The 17,371-nt window shown below is 44.9% G+C and overlaps 1 protein-coding gene across 3 annotated transcripts in view; it reads right to left on the bottom strand.

Moving 5' to 3' along the window:
- The window catches only part of FAR1 (fatty acyl-CoA reductase 1), a 68,488-nt gene extending 51,117 nt beyond the window's left edge, over positions 1–17,371 (bottom strand). The window contains exon 1 of one of the 3 annotated variants that reach the window (XM_075927847.1): positions 17,156–17,371. The gene's annotated coding sequence lies outside the window, so the exon portion shown is untranslated. Of the gene's footprint in view, positions 1–17,058 lie in introns of all 3 variants that reach the window. The other 2 variants (XM_075927845.1, XM_075927846.1) reach the window with 2 other exon arrangements.

Below are 17,371 nucleotides of genomic sequence, written 5' to 3' on the forward strand. Positions count from 1 at the left end.
AAGCTGTGAGCAAGAGGCAGGGCCCTGCTCCAAGAACTTGGCAAGAACAGCTCTGAGAGTATAAGACACAAAGGGCTCATGTAGACTACACTAAAATGTCGGAAGAGGTACATATACATGTCAGGGGTACATATGCATAGTGGTTAAGTGGAGTGTACCAACAACTATTACTGTACTACTTTGACAGTAAAACTGGCCACACGCATCCAATCCTTCTCGGATTTTGTGGGCTTCGGGGGGCTCCTTTGGAGTCTGCCGACTACTTGCACAAGTCAACATAATACACATGATTGAGCACACACACACCCCCAAATGGTTATCATCACTGATGGAGCAGGAGACCTGTCAGGACACCACACCAGTAAATCCTGTCTAATACAGACAGTGATAAGTGTGCCACACTTTTCATCTTCAAGATTCTTTGCCAACAATCCTCACCATTCTTCTGAGAGACAGATGACTAAATAATAATCCTAAATCAGTTATCAGGCTGTTTACCTGCATCACCAGTACCTCGATACCAAAGTCACTGTCCAATAATATTCTATAGCGCTTTTCTGCTCTTTCTTCCTCAGAGCCTCCACTCGTATTAGAAATGGCTTTGCACATAATTCATCAAGCAGTCCACTTACCAGAATAAGCTAGATTCAATACCAGAAGTTTCAGGCAGCAAGGCATATAGTTTAGTTGCCAAAGATTCTTACACAAGAGCAGAGAATGTGATTACCTGTACTGTACACATAAAGAGAATATATATGAAGCCCCTAAGCCAGGGGTGGGCAATAATTTTTGTAGGGGGGCCACTTCATCAATCTTGATAGTGGTTGTGGGCCAGCCCTGTAATGGGAGGGGCCTTAGGCAGAAGGGGCGGTTCCCTCTAGGGGCCTTAGGCTAGATCAAATGGCTTGGTGGACTGTATCCAGCCCAAAGGATGCATCTTGCCCACCCCTGCCCTTATATCCACATCCATGTGTCTTGGGCAGTCCCTGAACAGAATAAATATTTATATCCCCAATTTCACAAGTATTCTGACTAAATTATTCTGACATACTAGAAAGAATGTGGAGCAAATAAGCTTCTGAAATAACTTCACTTAAATAATATTTCCATCTGCCTTTTCAATAGTTAAGCAGAAAGGGCCATATTACTTCAAAGAAAACAGCTGCGGGCCACAAGTAGGGATGCTCTCCCAAAAAACACCAAACACACGGGCTAAAAACTGTCGTCGAGGGGAAAAAAAAAACAAACCCACACGTGTCTCCACTTGGTGCCGTCCCCTTTCTCCTAACCTGTCCCCCTCCCCTCAGCAAAAGCCCCTTCCCCTCCCCGGCTTCTGCCTTCCAGTTTGAGGGGCTGCCGGAACCTTTTCAAATCCGGTCATCGCTGGCCATGACATCACGATGCCACGTCACGCCAGCATCCTGCCCTCTGGCTCATGCCCCGCCTCCTCACACCAGAGCTGCATGCTGGCAGTGCAGGGGCGAGAATCACCGCACCTCCACCTCCCTGGCAGCGCTCCGCTCTTCTGCCCAACCGGCAGATGGGATGGGGCCTCACCGCCCGTAGTTGGCACGGGCCACACAGTGAGCCCCTGCGGGCCACATGTGGCCCTCGGACCGTATATTGCGCAGGCCTGAGTTACACGCTACACACTCATCCTTACTTACTATGATCTTAACTCTTCACAAACCATACCACTTCTGATAAAGTAGCAGAAATGGGAAATGACTAGCCCATTGACTTTATTAGCCATTTCACCTTCCAGCTTTGCACTAAAGCACAAACTTCTTGTCAAGTGACTTATGATGTCCAACACTTCAGCCTTCACTCCAGCTTTCCCCTTCTTTTACCACATACCAGTCATCTTCTTCCACAGTGTATAGCTATGTTGCAGTAAAAGACCCACAACTCACAGCAGACACATGTCTGCTGACCTGGGCTCAGACTGTTGGGCTACAAAACTGCAGTGTAGATGTTTGGGTTCAGCTATAGCCTGTGCTCAGGGTCCCTTTCCACACAGGAAACAATGCTGGGGGAAGAACCAATTGCATTGCAGTATTATAGCCCTGCACCCTGAGCCCTATAAGCCCAAGTCTGCTCATTTAGGCCAGCTGTGGGTCTTATTTCAACACAGACATATCATCAAGCAGCTCCATCAGATTTCTCCAATATTCCTCTTCTGCCTGAGTGCATGCAAAACACTTAAATTTTTTCTTTAAAAGACCTCTCCTTAAAATCTCCATTTTGCTGTTAAGCCTGTAAAATAATGCCTGCTAATGATGGCTAGGAAGGTGAAAATTCTGAGCATTTCTCTCTCCCTCTCTTATTCTAGGTTCCTCTCTCTACTATTTCATTACCGTACTTTCAACACAAAACTGAAAACTGTACTATTTATTAACATCTTCAGGTGCATTAACACACCTGAACTTGTATTTTAGGTTCTTAGTTATAGGGTAAAGATTGTCTTTGTTATTATCTATATTCAGGGCTCGACAAATCGCTGTTTCTACTCACCCATGGCGAGTAGATTTCTGCCGGTCGCCTCTTTTACCGGCGGCGCACGGATGCGCAATGAGGGTCTTGCACATGCGCAGTACGGGACTGGCAGGTAGATTTTGCCGCCATTTGTCAAGCCCTGTATATTACTAATTAGTGTCCTGATGTCTCAAAACAGAATTTCAACCTCTGTTTGCACAGCACACAGGACAAACAGAGTTAATATATTTTAAAAGAAGTGTTTTGTAATGATGCATTCTTTAGTAAACAAGAGATACAACTTATGGTAGGGTCTGATGCCTGAAAAGAAAAAAAAGTCAGCAGAGGTCAAGAAGTTCCCAGGGGTGATTGCTTTAGACTGTAGCCATCCAAGCCTCTTTTATGGAGGTACTAGAAGACTTAACAGCACTGCCTGAGTCTGGGGCTGGCCCGGTGCGGGGGGGCGGGGGGGGGGGGGGAGGGAGGGAGGGAGGCCACAGCCTAGTTGACAGCTGTCACTTAGGGCCGACCCACAGTGGGGGGACCACATGTCACATTAGCCTGGGGCAGAGGATGCTCCCCTGAGTAGGCTAGGATTGCAGAGGTCATGCTGCCAGCCAGCAGCTGCTCCAAGGTGCTGGGGCACTTGCTGCCTCCTGTAGTCATTCGTAACTATAACTGTACCTGTTCTCACACCCTTCCCTTTCCATTTGATACAAAACAATCACATTCCACACATATCCCATTGTCCTGACACAGCCAAAACCTGACCTTACTTTAAGTTACTGTAAGAGGAAATTACATACCAAGTTTTGGTCCTAGTTCTTACTGTTTAAGAGGAGCTCTTGAACAGATAGACGAACATACAAACTCTCTCAAATACATAGTAGATTAATTATTCTAGATTTGACAAATCACTATAGCTAAACTGTAATACTGAGCACTGAGCCAATACAAGCCATGACAGTGCAGCAAATCTATACATATTTTCTGTTGTAGTTGCACGCAGCATTATAGTCTAGAGAAAATGTTCCTTGAAAACATTAAACAAGTGCTTGCTGTCTACATGGGCATCAAATCAGAATAAGCAACACTAATGGATGACATGGTGCTTAGGGACTGCATTTGACCAAGCCTCAATCTTGCTCAAAGCAATACCAATGCATTGATATAGCAACTTTTGCACTGAATGTGTGTTACAGGAATACTTATGGTTGCAAATGTGCTTGCAAAATCATCTCCTTTGACAGCTAAGGAAAAAAAGCAGCTCATGAATAATCTGAAGTACTTGTATTATGAATATGAATTCTACTGGTTAACAATGGACATTACGGTAATTAAAATTAAGGAAAAACTAAGATTGCATTACACTTAAGGAACACTTCTCTCTTTTTTTTTTTTAAAGCTCTCACTATTTACAGCATCCTTTAAGAGCTGGATGAAATATAGCGCACTAAAAATCACCATTGCTTTTCTCCCACTTCCACTGGAAATATCTATCAACTTGTCAAATTCACTCAACATTCCAAGGTCAGGCTCAACTTGTTGCAAAAAGCAATAGCGGCACACAAAGCATTGGGAACAAGGGATGTTTAAAGGCAGGTAACAATTTGTATCAACTGCACAATTAGTTGATAAGGGAAGGTGCTCTGCCCCTGCTGGTCCAGGAGCTACCCCTCCAGTGGGTCCGCAGTTTATATGTAGTAAGAGCCGGGCACACAGGTTCTTGCTACACTTAAAATGCAGAGCTGCACTGGGGTAGTTCATGGACCTTATGAGCAAGCTCAAATGTAGCAAGTTTTTACTACATTTAAAATGCAGAGGTGCAGCAGACAAGGGCTACTGCCAGATCAGCCTCTGCCTGCAGCAAATCTCCTGTAACAGACTAACTCGGCTATCCCCTGAAGCTACATCCCTACTGTGAACACCAGGGAGTTGCTAGAGCAGCATGTTTAATCAATAGTAAGTACATTTACCTCAAACAAATCAGATAGGGTAGAGCTTTGTCAAGAGCTTCAAAAAGATCTCACCAACCTAAGTGATTGGGCAACAAAATAGCAAATGAAATTTAATGTAAAATAATGTACATTGGAAAAAATAATCCCAACTATATTCACAATATGATGGGGACTAATTTAGCTACAACTACTCAAGAGATCATGGAGTCATTATGGAAAGTTTTCTGAACACATGCACTCAGTGTGCAGCGGCAGTGAAAAAAAATCAAACAACGTTAAGAATAATTAAAAAGAGAATAAGAGAACATCTTATTCCTTTTATATAAAATCATGGCACACCCACATCTTGAATACTGCGTGCACATGTGGTCGCCTCATCTCAAAAAAGATATATTGGCATTGGAAAAGATTCAGAAGAGGGCAATAAAAATTAAGGGGTTTGGAATGGGTCCTATATGAAAAGAGATTCAAAAGACTTAGTCTACTCTTTTATAAGCTGAAAAGTCCAACAGGGGATATGATAGAGGTCTATAAAATGACTGGTGTGAAAAAAGTGAGTAAGGAAAAGTTACTTACTTATTCCCACAATATAAGAACTAGGGGGTCACCAAATGAAATTAATAGGCAGCAGATTTAAAGCAAACAAAAGGAAGTTTTTCTTCACACAGCGCACAGTCAACCTGTGGAACTCCTTGCCAGAGGACACAGTGAAGGCTAGGACTTTAACAGAGTTCAAAAAAAAGACCTAGATAGATTCATGGAGGTTAGGTCCATCAGTAGCTATTAGCTAGGACAGGTAGGAATGGTGTTCCTAGCATCTGTTGGTCTGCAAATGGGTAACAGGGGAAGGATCACGTGAGGATTACCTGTTCTGTTCCCTCCCTTTGGGGCATCTGGTATTGGCCGCTGTCGGCAGATACGATAGGATACTGGGCTAGATGGACCTTTGGTCTGACCCAGTATGGCCATTATGTTCTTTGGGTTGCCAGCTTTCTGACAAAAACTGAATATCCTTGTCCCACACCTTTCCAAGGGCCCCATCCCCGCTCACCCCAGCCTTCAGTCACTTGTTCTAAAGCTACAAGAGAAAAATCTACAATATGAAAGAAAAACATGAATAAAAAGACAAAGAGTATATTTTAGTGCATAAGGGAATACACAGAGCTATTCATTGAGGAAGCAAGCCAACAGCGTGCTTGGTCATGGAAAGAGGATCGTAGCCAATCTGGTTTAAGGTACTGTAAAATTTGGGGTGATCCTTATTCTCATTTCTCCTAGAGTATCTAATTAAGGCCAGTGGTCCCCAATCTTTTTCAGCATAAAATCACTTTTTGAATTTAAGTGCAATCCTGGATCTACCTTAAACCTAAATCCCCTTGTCCCGCCTCCTCCATGCCCCTTCTGAGGCCCTGCCCCTGCTCACTCCATCCTCCCTCCCTTTCACCAGGCAGGGGCAGAGGGCTGTGGAGCAGGCTCTGGTCTTAGGCCAAGGGATCTGGAGTGTGAGAGGGGCTTTGCACTAAGCCTGGGGCAGGGGCTTGAGATGCAGAAGGGGATTCATGACTGGGGCAGGAGATCCGAGATGGCTCCAGCTGGACACTGCTTACCTCAGGTGGCTCCTGGGTGGTGGAGCAGTGGGGCTAAGGCAGGCTCACCACTGCCCTGGCACTGTACCACTCCCAAAAGCAGCTAGCAAACTCTTTCCATCTCAAGGCCTGTTGTGCTTCCCCCACTCTGTTCTGTGGAGATAATACAGGGTGGGAGGGGGGCACCCTGAAATCAGCACCCTACTCTCCCTCCCCTGCTCTGCACCACAAGCAGGAGGCTCCAGGGAGGGGCAGCTTCCAAGCAAGGGGCAGGAGATGAGCAGCAGTGGGGGAGGGGCAGCTGAACTGCTAGCACTTGATAGCCTCTTGGCCAAACCAGTCAGGATCACCTTAGATCCAGTTAGAGGCTCCAAGCTCTACCAGTAGATCCCGATCTACTGGTTGGTGACCAGTGGTCTAGGCCCTAAGATGCACATTATAGTTTTATTTTATATATAACAATATTTCCAATAGATCTACTTGCTGTTACTTGAAACAGTGTTCTGTAAAACTCCTTACTGATTTCACTATAAACATATATAAATACTGTGAGTTAAGGCGAGTAATGATCAGAGTGGAACTAGTAAGCTGTGGTATACTGTTTCTATGGAAGCGGCAAATCCATGAATACTGTGAGTGTCTAAGGGATGGACTCCACCGGAGCAATGCTCGGAGGGCTCAAGGGTTTGGGCCTGCTAACCTGTAGAGTAACAGTAAGATCTAGAGGGGACTGTCTGCATTGCTAGTGGAGCTGGGAAACTGACCCATGGCAGATACAGACAAGGCTTCCCCATGCTACGGGCAGATGATAGCGAGATGCATCACAAAATCCTGGATACACATCAATGCTTAGAGATCGAAGGATGTGGTTTTGGAAGTAGGACAGTTGGACTGTGGAGTCCCACCACCCAAGCAAGGCCTCATAGAAGAGGTTTGTGCCTGGGTGTGTGCCCTAGAATCCCAGATCATTGAACAATAAATAGACCAGCAGGCTTAGAAGCATCTAGGGTCCAAGATGGAGTCTGCTTACAACATACTGGTGACTGTCTCAAAGAGAGAACTGGGTCAAGTTGTAACATTAAATATCTCTCCTATTGACTTACAAATGCTTAGCATCTATCAGAATTTTGACTTTCATGCATAAGAGCACATATTATTTAACTTTCTCTTCACAGTAGAACACCTACAACATGTGATTTGGGATAAACTAATCACCAAAACAAGTGCACAGATTACATGAGAATTTCAGTTGAAAAAGGCGAGGCCCCAATCCTGACATCGCTTCTGCACATGCTTCACTTTACTGGTGTGAGCAGTCTCACTGACTTCAAGTAGTGGCACAGTTAAGCAAGTGCATAAGTATGAAGAATCGGAGACCCAGGGCACATCTACACAGCAGGGCTAAAGCCGAAATAAGGTACACAATTTGAGCTATGTCAATTGCACAGCAGGAAGTCTGAGTTAGTGCACTCTTCCTCCAACTTCCCTTACTTATCATAAAGTGAGGGTTACAGGAGTCAGAGTAAGATGTCCTCCAGCTCGCCATTATTTCAACATTATGTTGAAATACCGCTTGCCTTGTAGATGTGGACTATTATTTCAGAGTAACGTCAGTTATCCCAAAATAACACTACTGTGTAGACATAGCCTAAGTTGCTTGGGGGTTTCACAAAAAAAGTCTTCATAGTATGGCCCAAGCACATTCCAAAACCTCAAAATCCAAAAGGCAAACAAAATTAAAAATACTGAAGTCTGAGAATTGTGGCAGGCTTGTCTCATGACTTTTAAGCACTGGTGAAAAACTAGATTAAGTGAATATTACAGGTGGGAAATATAAATAAGGTTTGCTGGGCAACATTAATTCACCCACATCAATTTCAATTACAACATAACATATATGCAACGCAAATAAATTTATGCCCTCAAACTTTAAAGGAAGCTGACAACTTGAACTGCTGTCAATTAAAACAAAAACAAAAAAACCACACACACACACACCACTTAAGTTACCACATAAACAGAGAACTGGTGAAACTTCTACATACTTCCTTCCCAATTGCAAACTAATGGTTCTTATCAGCCTCTTGTAACTATTTAATCTTTGAGATGCTACTAGACTGTTGGTTGGTTTTTAAGTTTTTCCTGTTACAGAATCTCTCAGCTCCCCCCCTGAAGCTTATGTACTCATAAAATCATAGAGCTGGAAGAGACCTCAGGAGGTCAAGTCCAGCCCCCTGCCCAAGGCAGGACCAATCCCAACTACTCTCTGTATTTTTTCCCCTCCCCTTCATTTTTCCCCCCCTTTCTCCACCTCCTCCCTTCCCTTCCTCTCCTTCCCTTATTTATTCTTGGATTCCCTTATTTATTATTGGATCTGAACTTACAACACTCCAGTCATCTGAGGAAATGGGATGTGCCCAAGAAAGCTCATGATACCATCTACATGTTTTGTTAGTCTTTGAAGTGCTACTAGACTATTTGTTATTTTTAAGTTTTTAAATGCATTTAAGTTAGGGATGTTAACTGATTACCAGTTAACTGGTAATGATCACACTTAATGGATGATGCTTACCAGGTAGAGGTTAAACTGGTACTCGGGGAGCAGACCGCTATGGGCAGAGGGCAGCTCCAACACAGCCTGATCCCTGCCCCACTCTACCCTGACCTAGCACTGTTCAATCAGTTAACTAAACAAACAGGAGTACTAATTCACTAAATGGGATTTTACATCCCTAAATCAAATGTACTAAATGAACTCAGAGAGGAAAAGCTTTATTTCTCTAATCAGCTTGAGTTAGCTGTTACCTGTAAGATGAGACAAGCATGAAATTTTTTAATGTTAATGGCATCCCTTGTGTGTTTCACTTTCTAACTTTCGAGTATTTACATCTCTACCCTGAATGCTACATTAATAAGATAACTTTTCTGTAATTAGTCATACTGTGCACTTGTACGCACTGAAGACACACTCCCAACTCCTGCTTTGTGTAGTTAGCATGTGACAAACAGCTGCTCTAGTAAAATCCCTACAAAAAGGCAACATATTTACTCCTACTTTAATCTTGGAATAGACAGGTAACCGATTACCAGATAAGCATTACCCTTACTATGTGATGCTTACCAGGTACCAGTTAACCAGTACCCTGAGCAGCCCTCTGCCCACAGCCTACTCTGTGAGGCGCCTGGGAGCAGAAGCTGGCCCTCCCTCGCACGTGGCTCCTGTTGCCAGGGTCAGCAGCAGCAGCCCTACACGGGGGTGAAGGGAGAAGAGTGGATCCCTGATTAATCAGTTAGCCAGTTAAACCTAAGATTTAACTGGTTAACTGATTAGCCAGGATTTCATATCCCTACTTTACTCAGCTACTACACCACCAATGCCCTGATCTTGCACTAGGAGTAATCTCATTGATTTCAGCACAATTTTATGTGGCCACAAAAGTCTGCCCACACAGAGATCTTGGCCAGATGTTCTCTTGATTTTTCCTGGAAGGCAGCAAGCGCCAGTGCTCCCATACAAGTTGGGTAGGTGTGGTTTCATGAACTCTTTTCCTTCTGCAGTTGGAGACCGGTGTAGGTATCATTATTCACTTGACAGACAGATCAACAACTTAAACCAGAAGGACTCATGCTGAAAACAAGCAGGCATTGTCCACGCTCCTGGCACCACTTCCCAGATCTGAGTGAACATACACAGCAACCAGGACATGCACCTTCTGGCTCCTTGCAAGACCTGAGTGCAGCAGTTGGACACACACATTGAGGGCCTGGCAGCCCTGCAAGGGGCACCAGGAAAAGGCCCACTGCAGCTCCTGGGAGAACAGATGGCCATAGGCTTCATATCCAGTTCCTCCTTACATTCCAAGCGGGGTCAAGTAAAAGTCTCAGGCTCATAGGAAACTGAGCTGGAAGGAGTCAGTGAGAGCGAGCAGCCAGTGCTGTGCACAATCACTCTTGGCTCCATGCCATATTGCATCATGACAACTCCAATCAGCAAGTAGCGGTCAAACAGCTAGTTGTGGGTCCCCTACAGAAGGGCTGGTGGCCTCTTTTGAGACATACAGGCTGCAGAGTAAGGGACCTGCAACTGCTGCACGATGTAGCAGGGACATTGAATTTCAATTGATCAACTAATCAAGTAGTTGATGGAATAATAGTTCCATTGACTACTCAATAAGGAGGACTCTCGCTATACCACTGCACCTCTGCTTTTGTAATGTACAAGACCTGCAGGTGACTCTTGTACAATTCAAAGGGAGAAGCACGGCAGTTTGGATACCTCTGCCTCGCCTGCCCTGGCGAAGACAGTGCTGGGGGGCGGAGGGGGGGGAAACCAGCTTTTAAGCAGGCTCTCCCCAACATTGGCTCCTGCTTTCTGCCCTCCCCCCTTGCTGCTTTTCTTTGATACAGGCAGCAAAGGGGAGGGGGGTGACTAGTTGAGTGATTACCCAGACATATGCTGGGAACCAAATGCAGCAGGGACAGATATCCAATAAGTTCTTGGACTACATTGGAGGCAATTTTTTATTTCAGAAGGTGAGAAAGCTACTAACAACTTGGGTGAAAGTGATCATGAAATCAGAGTTCATGATACTAAGGAATGGTAGAAGGGAGAACAGCAAAAGAAAGACAATGGACTTTGGGAAGGCAGGTTTTAGTAAACTCAGAGAGCTGGTAGGTAAGGTCCCACAGAAATCAAGACTAAAAGGGAAAAACAACAGAAGAGAGTTAGCTGTTTTTCAAAGGGACATTATTAAGGACCCAGAAGCAAACTACTTCATTGCATAAGAAAGATAGAAAGTATGGCAAAAGGCCACCTTGGCTTAACCAGGACAGCTTGCATGATCAAAAAAAATCAAAAAAGAATCACATAAAAAGTGGAAATTAGCTCAAATTACAAAGGATGAATATAAGCAACCAATACATGCATGCAGAGACAAGACTAGAAAGGCAAAGGAACAAAACGAGCTCAATCTAACTAGACAAAGGGTAACAAGAAGACTTTCTAGAAATATATTAAAAGCAAGAGGAAGACCAAGGATAAAGTTGGCCCATTGCTCAGTGAGGAGGGAAAAACAACAACAGGAAACTTGAAATGGCAGAGATGATTATTGACTTCTTTGTTTCGGTCTTCACCAAAAAGTTTGATGATGAAGGGATGCCTAACATAGTGAATGCTAGTGGAAATGGGCTAGGCTTTGTTTTTTTTTTATTTTATCTTCTAAGTTAAAAATTACTTAGAAAAGTTAGATGTCTGCAAGTCAAGAGTACCTGATGAAATGCATCCTAGAATACTGAAAGAGCTGATAGCTAAGGCTCAGATACCTCCTATCATCTTTGAAAAATCATGGAAATTGTGAGAGATTCCAGAAGACTGGAAAAGGGCAAACATAGTGCCCACCTATAAAAAAGGGAAATAAGGACAAGCCAGCAAACTACAGACCAGTCAATTTAACTTCTGTGTCAGGAAAGCTAACAGAACAGGTAATTAAGGAATTCATCTGAAAACATCTGGAAGAAAATAAGGTGATAGGTAACAAGCAGCATGGATTTATAAAGAACAAATCATGTCAACCCAATTGATATCCATACCACTTGCTATCCTATCAAAGAAGGTTAAGGAAGAAGCAATGGATGTGGAATACCTAGACTTTAGTAAGGCATTTGACATGGTCTCACATGATCATCTTTTCAATAAACTAGGCAAATACAACTTAGATGGGGCTACTATAAGGTGGGTGCATAACTGGCTGAATAACCGTTCTCAGAAAGTAGTTAGTAACTGTTCACAATCAGTAGTTAGTAACTGTTCACAATCATGCTGGCAGGGCATAACAAGTGGGGTTCCGCAGAAGTCTGTTTTGGGACCAGTTCTGTTCAATATCTTCATCAACAGTTTAGATGATGGTATAGAGAGTACACTTACTAAATTAGCAGATTATACCAATCTGGACAAACGGTCTGAGGTAGACAGGATGAAGTTTAAAAAGGACACATGCAAAGGAGTTCACTTAAAGGAACAATCCGTTTCACATACAGAATAGGAAGCGACTATCTGGGAAGGAGACCTGCAGAAAGGAATCTAAGGGTCATAGTGAACCACAAGCTAAACATGAGACAACAGTGTGATGCTATTGCAAAAAAGCAAACATGATTCTGGGATGCATTAACAGGAGGGTTGAGGTTGAGAGCAAGATACAAGAAATCATTCTTCCATTCTACTTTGTGCTGATTAGCCCTCAATTGGAGCAGTGTGTCCAGTTCTGGGCACGACATTTCAAGAAAGATGTGGAAAAATTGGAGAAGGTCCAGAGAAGGGCAACAACGATTACTGGTCTAGAAAGCGTGAACTACGAGGCAAGACTGAAGGAATTAGGCTTGTTTAGAAAAGAGAAGACTGAGAGGGGGAGATGATAGCGGTTTTGGGGTATCTAAAAGGATGTCTCAGGGAGGAGGGGAGGAAATTGTTCTCCTTAGCCTCTGAGGATAGGACAAGAAGCAATGGGCTTAAACTGCAGCAAGGAAGGTTTAGGTTGGACATTAGGAAAAACTTCCTGTCAAGGTGATTGAATACTAGAATAAATTGCCTAGGGAGGTTGTGGAATCTATGCAAACATCTATCAGGGATGATATAGACTGTGCTTAGTCCTGCCATGAGGGCAGGGGACTGGACTTGATCTCTCAAGGTCCCTTCCAGTTATAGTAGTCTATGATTCTACTTGACTGTCCAATATGTTTATGCTCATCAGGTAGTCAACTAGTCACTTATATCCCTATGACGTAACGTAGGTAACTTGTGGACAAATACCTCCTGCAAACTCTTGGATGTACACACCACTCCCCATCAGAAAACAGGCATACACAAAGCAAATGTGTAAATAGGCCAATGGAGGGAGGATAGGAATTACTATAGAGAACTTTTCCTGGGTGTCTGGCTGGTGAGTCTTGCCTATATGCTCAGGGTTCAACTGATCGCCATATTTGGGGTTGGGAAGGAATTTTCCTCCAGGGTAGATTGGCAGAGACCCTGGAGGTTTTTTTGCCTTCCTCTGTAGTATGGGGCACAGATCACTGCCTCCTGGTTATAGTCAGCCTTATTCATAATGACCACAGCACCCCCTTTGTCAGCGACACACAATCTCAGCCACGCTGAACACCATGCCATCCAGAGTCTCAAACAACCTGGACATTATAATCAAACCAGCTGACAAAGAGGGTGCTGTGGTCATTATGAATAAGGCCGACTATAACCAGGAGGCAACCAGACAACTCTCCAACACCACATTTTACAAACCTCTCTCCTCTGATCCCACCTCAGAATACCAAAAGAAACTACACTGTCTCCTTAAAAGCCTCTCTACAGGTACTCTGGCACAAATCCACACAGAAACACCTTCTGACCCCCGACCTGGATTGTTCTAACCTGGACACCCCAGACATCCCATCATCTCTGGTATCGGCACACTCACTACTGGTTTATCCATCTATGTAGACTCTCTTCTCAAACCCTACACAACCAACACCCCCAGCTATCTCCGAGATACTACTGACTTCCTAAAGAAACTACAAAACATTGATAACCTCCCCAATAACACCATCCTTACCACCATGGATGTAGAAACTCTATACACCAACATCCCACATGAAGACAGATTACAAGCAATTAGAAACAATAACCTAGAGGACACCACTGCCAATCTGATAGCAGACCTATGTAACTTTGTTCTCACCCACAATTATTTCCAGTTTGAGAACAACTTGTACCTCCAGATCAGCGGCACAGCCATGGGTACACGCATGGCCCCACAGTATGCTAATATCTTTATGGCTGACCTAGAACAACATTTCCTCAACTCCCGTCCCCTTTTACCCCTTCTCTATTTACGCTACATCGATGACATCTTTATGATCTGGATGCATGGCCAAGAAACACTGGATACATTCCACAGAGATTTTAACAACCTACACCCCACCATCAATCTCAGCCTGAACCATTCTACATGAGAGATCCATTTTCTGGACACGACAGTACAAATCAGCAATGGAAAATTAGACACCACTCTACAGAAAACTCACTGACTCATACAGTTACCTACATGCTTCCAGCTCCCATCCAGAACACACCATACGATCCATCATCTATAGCCAAGCCCTTCGATACAACTGCATCTGCTCTAATCCCACTGACAGAGACCAGAAACTTCAGGATCTCTGCCAAGCATTTATAAACCTCAACTACCCACCCAGAGAAATAAAAAAGAAAATCAGAAGAGCCAGACGAATACCTAGAAACCATCTACTTCAAGACAGACCCAAGAAAACCAACAATAGAATACCACTTGTCATCTCACCTACAGCCCCCAACTTAAACCTGTCCAACACATTATCAATAAACTACAGCCTATACTGGAAAAGGATACTAAACTCCGAGAGGCTGTGGGAGACAGACCCATAGTCTCCTATAGACAGTCACCTAACCTCAAGATGATTCTTACCAACAACCACAGGACATACCACACTAATACCAACCCTGGTACCTTCCCTTGCAACAAACCCCATTGCCAGCTTTGTCCACATATTCACTCTGCTGATACCATTATTGGACCCAACCAAGTGAGTTATAAGATCAAGAGCACATATTCCTGCACATCCAGAAATATAATTTATGCTATCATGTGCCGAAAGTGTCCGATGTACCAGACACTTCGCCAAAGGATCAATGCCCACAAAACAGATATCAGACAGGATCGCAAAGAAAAAACAATTTCTTGCCATTTCAACCAGAAAGGACATTGTCTCAACAACTTGATTACCTGCATCCTGCTTCAAAGACCTTTTAAGACTTCACTTCAAAGAGAATCCTCTGAACTGTCATTCATGCTTATATTCGAAACTTTACACACAAATTTGAATAGAGACGCTAATTATCTTACCCATTATAAAGATATCTTCCCCAATTATCACCTCTAATATCATTAGCTCCCCCCCTTCACCCTCCTCCATCCCCCTTCTGTTCTGAAATTTGATTTGTCCTTTTCATATGTGTTCATTTTTTTAAATTGTATCCTTTGGTATATATGGTTGTGACAATTTTCTTCCACTATTTGATCTGAGGAAGTGGGTCTGGCCCACGAAAGCTCATCATCTATTAAACCATTTTGTTAGTCTTTAAAGTGCTACACAGTCCTGTTTTTTGTTTCAGCTGCACCAGACTAACACGGCTACATTTCTACCACTGAGATATAGGTGAGAGAATTATTCTAGGAGTGGATGGGTGAAATTCTGTGGCCTGCATTGTGCAGGGGGTCAGACTAGATGATCATAATGGTCCCTTCTGACCTTAAAGACTATAAATCCTTGATAGGGGATTGCCTGCTCCACCCTGCCTGGTCAGGCTTAATCCCTTGCAGGCCCTGCTGATGCCAGGAGGTGGGAGGGAGCTTAGGTCTGGGAGAATTTGCAAGCATCAGGAAAAGTTTCATGTGTAGGTGGTTGCAGTTCAGGAAGGAGTATGGGCTCTAGGAATAGACTCATAGGTGCCAGCTCTGAAATGAGGCCAGAAGTCAGGGGTTCATGGTGTAGGAGGGAGTTCCAGGCTTAGGCGACAGGTTGGCGTATGGGAACGGGTGCAGGCTCCAGGAGGAAAGACTGGGTAGAGGAGACGGTTCCGATCTGGGGTGGAGCTTGGGGCCTGGGAATGAATTCAGGGTGCAGCCTCTGGCTGGTATCATTTGCAGGGGCTCCAGGAGGTACTGAGCTTATGTGGCTCCTTAACAGCTGCCCCACAAAACCATCAGAGGCACCACAGAACCCCTCCACTTTCTGGCCAGAGGAAGTGGGGAGAGGGAGAGAATAAGAGAGAAAGTAAGAATACAATCTGAGGGGTGAGAGGAAAGGTGGAGAAAATGGCAAATGCCTCTCCTACTACAGGACGTCCCGCTATAAGTCGCCCTGGTATACATCTGTTCCACACTCAAGTCATTGATGCTTGCAGGAACTGATGCATTATAAATCCTCCCATTCCCTGCTCTTAAGTCACATACCAAAAAAAGCCACCACGCACGCCACCAATCTGGGTAAATGAAAGTCAGCCATGGGAAAAAAAATCCCTTGCTTTAAGTTGTTTTGCTATACTTTCCAAAGAAGTTGGACTTATAGTGAATACGGCCTGTATAGCAATAAATAACAAACAAGCTCCAGGAGCAGAGAAGATAGTGAGGCTTAGTTTGACTTCCCTCCAGCCACTCCCTGGACCCAGTAAACCCATGTTCCCATCTGAGATGCACATAGTCTCCTACTGCTAGCTAATGCTATTCACATTCTATAGCTCATGTAATGGTCCATACTGCAGATTCGGGGTTCAAACCCGGTTGATGATTCTAGATTTGGGGTGCAGGAGTACAACTGCATAAACAATGAAGAGTCCTGTGGCACCCACTTCGTCAGATGTGAAGTGGGTCTTTGCCCACAAAAGCTTATGCTCCAATAAAGTTGTTAGTCTATAATGGGCCACAGGACTTCTCGTTGTTTATGCAGATTCAGACTAACAGGGTTTCCCCTCTGATCCTTGGAGTACAGCTAGTTACAGCTGCACAGAATACACGTTTTTGCTTTGTTTTTCCAAAAGCCAGTATAGGACACAAGTTATGTTAAGAGATTTAGATTCCAATGGCTGACTCTCAAAGTTAGAAAATGCCAGATTGAGTAGCCGATACAAGCTTAACTCAGCTCGCTCGTGAATACACAACGTTAATCTTCAGGTACTGAACACATCCCCGACACCGCCCTCGCTCAGCTCGCAGGGTGGTCTCGCAAAGCAGCAGCCCGGACTTGGCAGGACACAGAGCGGTTGTGACGCTGTCGCTCGCAGCTTGGAGCCGGAGAGCGGCGGCAGGACTAACGCGCCCCGTCCGTTCTGGGGGGATCGGAAACTGCAGCTGCACGGCGGGACCCCTTCGCCACAGAGCGCGGGGAGGCGGGCTCCGAGCGGGGCCTCAGCACCGACACACCCGCCCGCGCTCCCCACACCCCCGGCACCTCACCTGCCCCGCCAGGCTCCGGGACTCCGACCGCCCGCTCCGCACCTAATCAGCCGCTACCGCACCGCGCAGGCCACTCGGCCTCGGCCTCTCCACGCACCTCTCGCGAGAGGAAGTATCGCGAGAGTAGCGCCGAACAGGATGTGGGTAGCGGGGGGCAAAGCGGCTTTGCAGCCACCCCCGGCCGGAAGTGAAGCGGGTAACGGGGAGGTAGAAGGCCGGGCGGGGGCGGGGGCGGGGGCGGGGAGTGAAACTGAGGCTGAAGCCCGGGTCGAGGCGTGAGTCTGTCGCCGGCGTCAGTGACGCTCGTGCCCCG

Source organism: Pelodiscus sinensis, chromosome 4 (genome assembly GCF_049634645.1).
Source record: "Pelodiscus sinensis isolate JC-2024 chromosome 4, ASM4963464v1, whole genome shotgun sequence".
NCBI lineage: Eukaryota > Metazoa > Chordata > Testudines > Trionychidae > Pelodiscus > Pelodiscus sinensis.